Source organism: Heterodontus francisci, chromosome 33 (assembly GCF_036365525.1).
Source record: "Heterodontus francisci isolate sHetFra1 chromosome 33, sHetFra1.hap1, whole genome shotgun sequence".
NCBI lineage: Eukaryota > Metazoa > Chordata > Chondrichthyes > Heterodontiformes > Heterodontidae > Heterodontus > Heterodontus francisci.
In genome coordinates, this window is record NC_090403.1 from 55,773,736 (window position 1) to 55,786,409 (window position 12,674).

Consider the following 12,674-nt stretch of genomic DNA (forward strand, 5'->3'; position numbering starts at 1 on the left):
TCTTCCATCTATGGAGAACGTGGCAGCATCTACCATGATTTGGTTCTGAGGCGGTTGATTGTTGCCTACTGTTTGTGAGGAAGGTTTGATCCTTTAGGTTGTACTGTGGGGTCCCCTGTAAGGAATTCATTTGGTATGTTGCAGTTCTTCCGAGCATTACACTATTGATCATCGAGGCTGAGGGGAGATCACTGAAGGGTTTTGGGATGATCCAAAATAGCTTTCTAGATTTGATCCGGGTTGGTGATAAGTTGGTCAAGTCGGCCTGGATTGGCATGTCAGACTAGTGAAACAGGCAGACACATGGTCGATGAAATTTAACACAGAGAAGTGTGAAGTGATTCATTTTGTAGTTTTGTAGGAAAGGTAATATGAACTAAATAGTACAATTTTAAAGAGGGCGGGGTGCAGAAACAAAGAGACCTGGGGATGTACACAAGTCTTTGATGGTGACAGGACAAGTTGAGAAAGCTGTTAAATAGACACATGGGACCCTTGGCTTTATAAGTAGGGACATAGAGTAAAAATACAAGGAAGTTACACTAAGGTTTATTAAACGCTGGTTATGCCCCAGTTGGACTATTGTGGCCAATTTGAGACAGTACACTTTAGGGTGGATATCAAGGCCTCGGAGAGGGTGCAGAGGAAAGTTACTAGAATAGTACCAAGGATGAGAGATAATTATTGCAAAAACAATGGAGAAACTGGGGTTGTTCTTCATAAAACAGAGAAGTTAAGAGGAGATTGGTAGAGGTGTTCAAAATCATGAAGGGTTTTAATGCAGTAAGTCAGGAATTTAAAACATCTTTGCAATGAGTTGTGATCTGTAATGCGCTTCTGGAAGGGCAGTGGAAGCAAATTCAACAGTAACTTTCAAAAGGGAATTGGATAAATATTTGCAAAGTAAAATTTTGCAAGACTATGGGGAAAGAGCAGGAAGATAGGAGTCGTTGGCCAGTTCCTGCAAACAGCTAGCACAAGCAGAATTGGCCGAATGACCTGCTACGCTGCTACATCATTCCACGATTCTAATTTATATTTATTAATTTCCCACAGCGCCCTGGAGGATCTCGCAGTGCACGGTGGGAGTTGTAGTTCAGGGAGGGGGGCCTCACACTGACCCACAGGGAGAGAAAGACTACAATACCCAGCATGCAGCGCCCCCGGAATCCACGCATGCGTATTTGGGGAGGGGCGGGGCAGTCAGGTGGGGAGGGGGCGCGGCAGTCGAGTCGGGCAGTGGGCGTTCACATGATGCGGCGTGAGCCAATCAGCGGGCTGGGATGTCTGATCAGCAGATGGTGAGGCGAGAGGCAGACGGGAGGCTGGGCCCGCCTTACAGCGCTGGGAGAGTGGGTAAGGAGCACAGACCGGGGCTGCGTGGCGAGAGCTGAGCTGAGGTGAGGCGAGGCAGGGGAGAGGATAAGGATACAGCAGGCTTGCGGTGCAGCGATGGAGCAGGCCGCGGCCTGGACTCGGACGCAGGTCCAGTATGAGGCCGCAGCCTGGCGCTGCCGTGGTCTACAGCCCAGGGAGCATCTGCTGCCTTGTGCTTCCCAGGACCACTGGGTTGTTCACTGCAGCCTAAGCATCAATCCCTGCGGTTTCTCTGGGGCCTGTAACTCCTATGACTTTGCTGTAAGAATTTCTCATTATTATTAAGTGTGGAAATTGTTTCCAGCAAAAACAGAGCACACATTTAAAATAATGGACAAAAGATCCGGGGGGCAAGGTGGGGAGAATTATTTTTATATAGTGACTTGTGATCTGGAAGCCTGAAAGTGTGGTAGAAGCAGATTCAGTAGTAACTTCCAAAAGGGAATTTGATAAATACCTGAAAGGGAAAGATTTGTAGGACTTTGGGGAAAGAGCAGGGGAGTGGGACGAATTGGATAGCTCTTCCAAAGATGGGTCACATGGCCTCTTTGTGCTGTTTGATTCTAACTGCCTCAGCCTTCTCCTTTGCTTTATCACTTGTACAAGTTAATATCTTCAGCTGGAAGAGTTAAAATCCATTCACATCCTAGCTATAATGTTTTTAAATTTGTGTTTTATTAGCATCTGTCAAATTTTCACTTGTATAGTTTAGGAATAGGTTTTCAATGAATATTGAATCCATTTGAATGCCAAGTTTGATGTAAATATTCAGTTGTTTTGTTTAGCTTGCAGTTAAAAGCTGACTCAGTGATAGCATGCTCATGTCTCAGAAGGTTGTGGGTATTATCCCCACCCCAGAGACTTGGATGGCATGCTAGTGTAGTACTGAGTGATTGTTGCACTATTGAAGGCGCTGTCTTTGGATGAGATGTTAAACCAAGACCTTGTCTGCGCTGTCAGGTGGATGTAAAAATTCCTGTGGTTCTCTTTCTCCCCAGTGTTCTGGCCAATATTTATATCTCAACCAAATCGCAAACAGATTATCTGATCATTAGTACATTGTCATTTGTGGAACTTTGCCCTGTGCAAATTGCCTGCTATGTTCCCTACATTACAAAAATGACTACATTCCTGAGGTAAGGCGCTTTGGGATGCCATGAGCTTGGGAAAGATGCTTATATAAATGCAAATCTTTTTGGTTTGTGTAAGGGTTAAAATTGCAGTTGAGCAATGATAAGTGACTAGATCAGCATCTTTTCCACACTAGCTGATCCTGTTTATATAAAGTGACATATGATTAGCTATGTATGCTAAGTATCAAACTGTGCAGATAAGGCTGAGCAAAAGGATGATATGTTTTTGCTACAGGATGTTGGGTAAGTAAACATGTATTGTATGGATATTTGTTGTTTGTGGGGTGGGGGGGGAGGTGTTCTTTGGAATCAGGAACATACGTTATGCAATACAGCATACACAATGGGGAAAACTTGCATTCTTTTTGTTTACTGTGGGTTTTATTAGTACTTGGAATGCTATTAGCTGGTTAGCATCATGATTATTATCAGATTTCACAGATGGAGGTGTGGCATACATTGCAGTGGGAGTTCACTGCTCATTGTAGGTGATGCAATGTTTGCTTTATTTGAGAAATCCACTCATGTAGAAATAACAATTGACATCAACAGGAGTTCATAGCTGTCCAGTGTACAGGCTCTGTCACACAGGTTCCAATGCAAGTCTGACCAGATAGCTGTCATGAGAATTACAATCAACTTACACAGGATTACATAGATATACGGCACAGAAACAGGCCATTCAGCCCAACCAGTCCATGCTGCCGTTTATGTTCCACTCGAGTCTCATGTCTTTCCTCATCTAAATATCAGCGTAACCCTCTATTCCCTTCTCCCTTATGTTTGTCCAGCCTCCCCTTAAATGCATCTGTACTATTTGCTTCAACCACTCCCTGTGGTAGCAAGTTCCACATTTTCACAGCTCTTTGGGTAAAGAAGTTCCTTCTGAATTCCCTCTTGGATTTCATGTTGGCTATTTTATAGTGATGGCCTGTAGTTATGCTCTTCCCCGCAGAGTGGATATAGAGCGAATGTTTCCACTTATCAAAACCTTTAAAGATCCCTATCAGGTCACCCCTCAGCTGCCTGATTTTAAGAGAAAAGAGACCCAACCTCTTCATCCTTTCCTGATATGTATACTCGTGCATTTCTGCTTATCATCCTTGCAGATCCTCTACGCACCTTCTCCTCTCCCTCTATATCCTTCTTATAATATGGCAACCTGGACAGCACGCAGTACTGTGTAGTCTAACCAAGGCTTGATACCTGCTTAGCATTTCAGTTCTGTCCCTCTAGAAATAAAGCCCAGTGCTTGGTTTATTTTTTTAAATGGTTTACTAACCTGGAGCACAACTTTTAGTGGTAGGTATATTTGTATTCCTGGATCCCTTTGTTCTCTACCCCATCTAGACTCGCACCTTCCAGGTAATGTGACCTCCCTATTCCTCCTAACAAAATGTACTACCTCACATTTATCTGTGTTGAACTTCATTTGCAATTATTTTGTCCATTCTGCAAGTTTATTAATATCCTTTTGTAATTTGTTGCAGTTTTCCTCATTATTGGCTATAACCTACTACACCCCCACCCCAAAATTTGGTGTCATCTGCAAGTTTAGAAATTGTTTTTTTATTTCAAAGCCCAAATCGTTAATGTAAATTGTGAACAGCAGTGGTTCCAGCACCTAAACTTAGTCAGAAAGAAAATAAATCATGTATTGTGGCAGGCTGCGATGTTTGCTCTTTTATAATTGTATGCAAAGCATAGATCTAATAGCCAGTGCTGTGGAACCAGGAAACTGGGTGGGTTCCAGTTTTTGAATTCCTGAGCAGTTCATAAGAACTTTGGAAATGGTTCTGCAACACAAAAGGGGGAGACTAGTTGATAACAGAGCCAACAGGTTGTTTCCTGGTTGCTTCAGGATATGATCATACTTGAAATGAGGTGCTGGGTCCTTTTTTAATATAAAATATAGAGCTGTCTCTGAGAAGGGTTGCAAAACCAGAAGGGGGTCAGCACTCTGCGTTTCTTTTGAATTGTTTTCTGCCTGAAGGCTCTTTGCTTCTGCGAGTGTTCAGTATTTCTTGAATTGTATTGCAGAAAGCTAGTACAGTTGCTAGCTGCTCTGCAATCCTTTTGGAATGAAATGTGCCTCAGTCTGTATCTATTTTAAGATATTGGTAAGCCACCAAACCAGTGCCACTTAATTTATTATTGGAGCTGTGCATGAACCAGAAGATATTGTCGACTTGGCTTTGTAAAAGTTCCCTCTCCTCTTTTATTGTCAAGGATTGAGTCATGCATATATTGTGATATAAAGAGGCTATATATAATGAGGAGGCTTCCAGTACACTGCAGTACAGCTGTCAGCTCGCTTTCTTCCCCTGAGCAGTATTCACAGCAAAAAGCAGTTGTTCCAAATGGTTCAGATGACTGAAGTCATGAAATTCTTTTTATCACATAGTTTCTTCCCTCACTTGTAACCAGGAGAAGCCGCATAAATGCTGTGGCTACACGGAGCAAGTCAGAGTCTGAGTATTCTGTGGTGAGTGGCTCATCTCCTGACTTCCACAAAGCCTTTCCATCACCTACAAGGCAACAGTCAAGAGTGTGATTGAGTACTCTCTATTTGCCTGGATGGGTGCAGCTCTAACAACACTTGCAAAACTTGTCACCATCCAGGGCAAAGCAGTCTGCTCGGGCAGGACGTCACCTACCAGATTAAACACCCACTCCCTTCGCTGCCGCACCATGATTGCAGTGTGTACCATCTACAAGACGCATTGCAGTAAGGCTTTTTCAGCAATACTTCCCAAACCCCTGACCTCTGCCATCTAAAAGAACAAAGGAAGTGGGTGCATGGAATCATCGTCTCCGAGTCACACATCATCCTGATTTGGACATATATCTTTGTTCCTTTGTTGTTGCTGGGTCAAAATTGCTGAAACTCCCTATCTAACAGCATTGTGGGAGCATCTTCACCTCGTGGGCTGCAGCAGTTCAAGAAGAATGGCCACCACCTTTTTCAATGACAACCAAGGATTGATCATGCCAGCCTTGCCAGTGATGCCCATGCATTGAAGAATGATTAAAAAGTGAACCTGTGCAGTGCCCCTTTTTTTTTTTAAAAGCTTTCTTTTTGAGATTGTTTCTTGCTCTGCAACCACTTGTCTTCCCTCCCCTCCTCAGTGATGTACTGTAACTCTTCACTCCTTATTAAGTGCTCTCTGACAGCTGGTCCAAGAACACTCTGAGGTGGTAGAATTCTCAGTGTTCAGGAGTCCTGGGACTCTGCCTTGCTGCCTGGTCTATTAGTATATCATTTTCTCCTGTGGATTGTACTGGTATCCGCAACTAACCCCTGAAAATTTGATGGCCGCTCGGAGCATCGCTCGTCTGCAAATAGTTGCCAGCCATTTTATATTTATAGTTGCCGTTCCACATCTAGAATAGAATCGTCAGAATTTGAAATCCATTTTACAATTTAATTTACATAGAATTTACAGCACATAAACAAGCTATCCAGTTTTGAATTTTAAAGCTAGGCAAGTGGTTAGCCATGTGTGAGTCCATGCTACTATTTGCTTTAAATTCTCTTGCTGATCACTTAACCTATATCCCCTACGGCTCTTGTGTTATTCTGATGTGTTGTCGCTGGGATTTCACTGAAGTGTAACAGTGGGTATTTAATACGTTTACCGTATGTCAATCTAAACTGAAAAATGGTACAATTATACACAATTCTAAATTAAACTAGAAAATGCTGTAAAAACGCAGCATGTCAGGCAACATCTGTGGGGAGAGGAAGGAAGGGTTAATCTTTCAGGTCGTTGACCTGTCATGAGAAGAGCTTTAGATCCTTTGCTTTCGAACATGGTTTGCGTCCGGTAGGACCGTTTTGAGCTGGTAACGTTAGGCTGAGGTACTGGCCTGCTTCTGGTGATGAGATGGATTGAAGCATGCCTGTGTGTATTGATCAGACCATATCTGGAGTATGTGTTCAGTACTGGGCACCAAACCTCAGGAGGATGTGCAGTGCAGGCAGATTCATCAAAATGATACTAGTCCTTAAAGGGTTGAATTGAGGACAGGCCACAAACTTGGGTTTTGTTTCCTTGAGTTTAGAAGGTGATCTAATCAATATGTTTAAAATTATATATAGATTTGATGTAGATGCAGAAAAACACTTTCCTCTGGTAGGGGTTTTAAAAACGAGGGGGCATAATGCTGAAATTGTAGCTATATCATTTAGGAATGAAATCAGGAATTACCTTTTTTGCACAGTGGGTAGTGGAAATCTGGATCTCATCCCTCAGAAGGCTTATGGATGCTGGGGGACAGTTGAAATCATGGCCTGGGGCTTGAACTCACAGCCTGAGAGTTACAGATTTTTGTGAGATGAAGGTATCAGAGATTATGGAATGGAAGTTCATATCAACCATGATCTCACAAAATGGATGAACAGGTTTGAGGTGTTGAATGGCTTCTCCTGTTCCAATGAACCCAAGCCAGTGTAACTTGTTATTAAAAACAAGGAATGCTGGAAATATCAGCAGTTCTGGCAACATGTCTATCCTCACCCTTTCCCCTCCCTACCAGAACCGTGACAGGGTTCCCCTTGTCCTCACTTTCCACCCCATCAGCCACCATATCCAAAGAATCATCCTCCGCCATTTCCACCACCTCCAGCGTGATGCCACTACCAAACGCATCTTCCCCTCCCTTCCCCTGTCAGCATTCCAAAGGGATCGTTCCCTCCGCAACACCCTGGTCCGCTCCATTGCCCCCACCACTTCATCCCCTTCCCACAGCACCTTCCCCTGCAGTCGCAGGAGGTGTAATACCTGCCCATTTACCTCCTCTCTCCTCACTATCCCAGGCCCCAAACAGTCCTTTCAGGTGAAGCAGTGATTTACTTGTACTTCTTTCAGTGTAGTATACTGTATTCGCTGCTCACAATGTGGTCTCCTGTGCATTGGGGAGACAAACGCAGACTGGGTGACTGCTTTGCAGAACACCTCCGCTCAGTCCGCAAGCATGATCCCGAGCTTCCGGTTGCTTGCCATTTCAACACTTCCCTCCTCCTCACATCTCTGTCCTGGGATTGCTGCAGTGTTCCAGCGAACATCAACGCAAGCTCGAGGAACAGCATCTCATTTACCGATTAGGCACACTACAGCCTGCCGGACTGAACATTGAGTTCAGTAATTTCAGAGCATGACGGGCCACCCATTTTACTTTTATTTTTAGTTATATTTTCTTTTTATTTTTGTTTTTGTGTTTATTTTATTTTATTTCATCTTAGTTTGTTCAGTTTCCTTACCCACTGTTTTTTTTTTCATGTTTGTACTTGCGGCTGTTCAATTTTTAGTCCGTTAACACCCTATCTGTACTAATGCTTTGTCTTTCAACACACTATTAACATTGTTTGCCTTTGCTCCATGACCTTCCGGGCTATTCTGTGACATTGTCCTATCTATACCTCCTTTGTTATCTCTTGCCCCACCCCCGCTTTACTTGCTTATAACCTTTCACATTTCTAATATTTGTCAGTTCTGATGAAGGATCACAAACCTGAAACGTTAACTCTGCTTCTCTCTCCACGGATGCTGCCAGACCTGCTGAGTATTTCCAGCATTTCTGGTTTTTATTCCAGATTTCCAGCATCCCCAGTATTTTACTTTTATTATGATACAATGATCACTGTTCCCTAAATGTTCTCCTACTGACACTTGATCCACTTGGTCCACCTCATACCCAAGAACCAGGTCGAGCAGTGCCTCCTTTCCAGTCCAGTGAGAAACATACTGCTGTAGAAAGTTTTCCTGAACACACTCTAGGAACTCTTGCCCCTCTCTGCTTTATACCCTACCATCCCAGTCTATTTTCAGATAATTAAGGCCTTGTTTTGAAAACAAATTGTCATTATTTTAAAAAATAGCTTGCTGATTAAAATTGAATTCTGGCTTTAATATAATTTGCTGAAATTTGGAGACAGAATTTTGAAAGCTTTATTTATAGTCTCTTCCACCCTCTCAGTTAACTCTGATGGGGAGGTCTTGTCTGTAAGGATGTACGGAGCCCACCAAAGACACTGATTTCTGTCATCATCTGTATTCTTCAGAATAGATGCTTTTCACAGTTCATTACAGCAATGAACAAAAAAGGGAAGGAAATGAGCATGTTTCCTGCCTAAGTATTCCTGTTTGTCTTGTCACCTTTATGTCACAACTTTAAAAAATATTTAATCTGTTTGTTCATCAGCATCAAGATTATTTTAAAACAAAAGGTATGTGGATGCTGCCATATATTTGATGTCATGGTTATGTTGCTTGGTGAAGGCGGCCAACATCCCCAGCATATACACCTTACTGAGCGAGCAGCATTGAGATGGCTTGGCCATGTGAGCCGCATGGAAGATGGCAGGATCCCCAAGGACGTGAGCTTGTCACTGGTATCAGACCCACCAGCCGACAATGACTCCGCTTTAAAGACGTCTGCAAACGCGACATGAAGTCCTGTGACATTGACCACAAGTTGTGGGAGCCAGTTGCCAGTGATTGCCAGAGCTGGTGGGCAGCCATAAAGGCAGGGCTAAAGAGTGGCGAGTCGAAGAGACTTGGCAGTTGGCAGGAAAAAAGACAAGTGCAAGGAGAGAGCCAACTGTGTAACAGCCCTGACAACCAATTTTATCTGCAGCGTCTGTGGTAGAGTCTGTCACTCTAGAATTGGTGTTTATAGCCACTCCAGGTGCTGCTCCACAAACCACTGACCGCCTCTAGGTGCTTACCCATTGTCTCTTGAGACAAGGAGGCCGAAGATGATGATTAGATGGAAGGGCAAGGCTGGCAAGTTTAGGGAACCTTAGTTGACTAGGGGTATTGAGGGTCTGGTCAGGGCAAAGAAGGAGGCATATGTCAGGTATAGGCAGCTGGGATCAAGCAAGTCCCTCGAGGAGTATAGGGGATGTAGGAGTACGCTTAACAAGGAAGTTAGGAGGGCGAAAAGGGGCCATGAGATTTCCCTGGCAGATAAGATAAAGGAGAATCCTAAAAGATTCTGTAAGTATATCAAGAGTAAAAGGGTAGGTAGGGAGAGAGTAGGTCCCCTTAAGGATCAGTGTGGTAATCTGTGTGGAGCCACGGGAAATGGGCGAGGTCTTAAATGAATACTTCTCGTCTGTATTTACCGTGGCGAAGGTCACGGAAGCCAGTGAGTTCAAGGGAGAGAACAGCGATATCCTGGAGCATATCAACATTACAAAGGAGGAGGTGTTGTAGGCTTTGAAGTGCATTAAGGTGGCTAAATCCCCAGGGCCTGAGCAGGTGTATCCTAGGATGCTATGGGAAGCAAGGGAGGAGATTGCTGGGGCCCTGGCAGAGATTTTTGTATCATCATTAGCCACGGGTGAGGTACCAGAAGACTGAAGGATAGCTAATGTTGTGCCTTTATTTAAGAAGGGCAGCAGGGATAAGCCAGGGAACTACAGGCCGGTGAGCCTTACATCAGTGGTGGGAAAGTTATTGGAAGGGATTCTGAGACAGGATTTATAATGCATTTGGAAAGGCAAGCTCTGATTACGGATAGTCAGCATGGCTTTGTGCGTGGGAAATCATGTCTCATGAATTTGATTGAGTTTTTTGAGGAGGTGACCAAGAGGATTGACGAGGGCAGGGCGATGGACATTGTCTACATGGCCTTTAGCCAGGCCTTTGACAAGGTCCCGCATGGTAGGCTGGTCCAGAAGGTTCGAACACATGGGATCCAGGGTGAGCTAGCCAATTGGATACAAAATTGGCTTGGTGATATGAGGGTTGTTTTTCAGATTGGAGGCCGGTGACCAGTGGTGTGCCGCAGGATCGGTGCTGGGCCCTCTGTTATTTGTCATATATATTAATGACTTGGATATGAATGTAGGGGGCATGATTAGTAAGTTTGCAGATGACACCAAAATTGGTGGTATAGTGGACAGTAAAGGTTGTCTAAAGTTACAACAGGATATAGATCAACTGGGAAAGTGGGCAAGGGATTGGCAAATGGAATTTAATGCAGACTAATGCGAAGTGATGCATTTTGGGAAGTTAAACCAGGGCAGGACATATACAGTGAATGGCAGGGCCCTGGGGCGTGTTGTTGAGCAGAGAGACCTTGGGGTGCAAGTACATAGTTCCCTGAAAGTGGCAACACGGGTAGACAGGGTGGTGAAGAAGGCGTATGACATGCTTGCCTTCATCGGCCAAGGCATTGAGCACAAGAGTTGGGATGTCATGTTGCAACGTTGGTTAGGCCGCATTTGGAGTACTGTGTGCAGTTCTGGTCGCCGTGCTACAGGAAAGTGTGATTCAGCTAGAGAGGGTGCAGAAAAGATTCACAAGGATGTTTCCTGGTTTGGAGGGCTTGAGTTATAAAGAGAGATTGGATAGGCTGGGTCTGTTTTCCCTGGAGCGAAGGAGGCTAAGAGGGGACATGATAGAGGTATATAAAATTATCAGAGGCATAGATAGGGTAGATAGCCAGAGTCTGTTTCCCATGGTAGGGGTGACTAAAACTAGAGGGTGTAGATTTAAGGTGAGAGGGAGGAGGTTTAAAGGGAATCAAAGGGGTAAATTTTTCACACAAAGAATAGTGGGTATCTGGAATGAGCTGCCAGAGGAGGTGGTGGAGGCAGGAACAGTAGCAACATTTAAGAGGCATCTGGACAGGTACTTGAATGAGCAAAGCATAGAGGGATATGGAATTAATGCAGGCAGGTGGGATTAGTATAGATAGGCATTATGGTCGGCATGGACGCGGTGGGCTGAAGGGCCTGTTATGCTGTACGACTCGATGACAAAGAAAGAAAGAGGTTAGTCAGCCTGTTTGCAGAAAATCACGTGTTTAACACTCTGGATCTGATTTCAGTGTATTGTTAAGGAAAACTTCAGTGTAGCTTTCCTTCAAATTAACATTCCCAACAGCTTCCTAGGGCCTACTTCTGATAATTTTATAAAGTTACTTGTTCATGACGTTTTTGTTGGAGATATAGACTTATCTTGGAAAGCACTTTTTTAAATAAAACATTTGAGAGTTTTGTGTGTGTAAAATTCAGATTTTAGTTTTGGGAGTGTAAGTATCTGGATGAGAATGGACGGATTAATCTTACAAATAGAATCTTAACGAATAGACCTTCACCTGAAGCATTAACCTGTATTCAACTTCACATATTGACTGATCTGCTCTGCCTATCCAACATTTGCTGCGTTTTGTTTCAGATTTGTGGCTTTACATGTTTTATTTGCATCTCGCTGTGCAACTGCATGCTTGTTTGCATTGACTCGGTTTGGCTTGATCTGACATGACCTGCATTGTTACGTAGCTCCAGCTGAGATGGGCAGCAAAGTCTGTCTGGATCTGGACTTGCAATTTCCCAATAGACCTCTATGCATTGGTTAAACGCTCGTCGTCTTTGCTTTGTCTGTTGACAGATCAAGTGTGTCATTGCTTAATTGCACAGTATGTTCTTGTTCCCCTTTCCAAAAGAAGTGATAAGCTCATTTCCAAAATAAATGACCTAATTGCATTATTAGCTTACTGCAGGTATACTGTCTGTTATATTGCTGTGAATTGGGAGCTTGAAGGAGCTCCTGATGGGTTAGTTAATGAAGCACTGCCTAGTGTAAAGCCTCATCATTTAGACAAGTTAGTCTCTGGTTCAATTCCTGGCCAGTGTTGAGCTCAGTTTGGGTAGTGTGTGGGGTACAACAAATGACATTAATACCTGTGGGTAAGGGTGAATAATTGGTCAGGGTTCTCGTTTCCGATTGCTAATGCTAGCGGTTTAACATGAAGGATTTGCTTCCAGTCCAAAATGTCTTCAGTTGCCAGTAATTATTTTTGAAATGCTTTATATGAATGTTCAATCTTTTGCTGAATTGTTGGGATTGTCTTGGTGACTCCTCTTGGATGGAAGACTGGTACCTTTTTTTTGGTCCAGAAAAACAACAATTCTGTGTGGCTTGGTTTCAATTGATAACCTGGGAATGTTTGCTAAATCTGTCTGACATGTTTAGGGGTACTGAATATATAAGCTTTGAATTTCTTGAGCAATTAGAATGTTTAAGGGCCCTGAAACTTGGATTCTGGTTAAGGCCCAATTGCGGTGATCATGAGCTTTCAACATGGCATATTAATGCCACATCTGCATCATGTGGCAACAGCATGTTATAGTGTCATCATCTGCAATAC

General features: G+C 43.6%; 1 protein-coding gene across 1 annotated transcript in view; it reads left to right on the top strand.

Moving 5' to 3' along the window:
• The first annotated feature begins 1,297 nt into the window (after window positions 1-1,297).
• Window positions 1,298-12,674, top strand: part of LOC137348247 (ATP-citrate synthase-like) — a 94,305-nt gene continuing 82,928 nt past the window's right edge. Inside the window, exon 1 of the mRNA XM_068013656.1 lies at window positions 1,298-1,400. The gene's annotated coding sequence lies outside the window, so the exon portion shown is untranslated. The remainder of the gene's footprint in view (window positions 1,401-12,674) is intronic.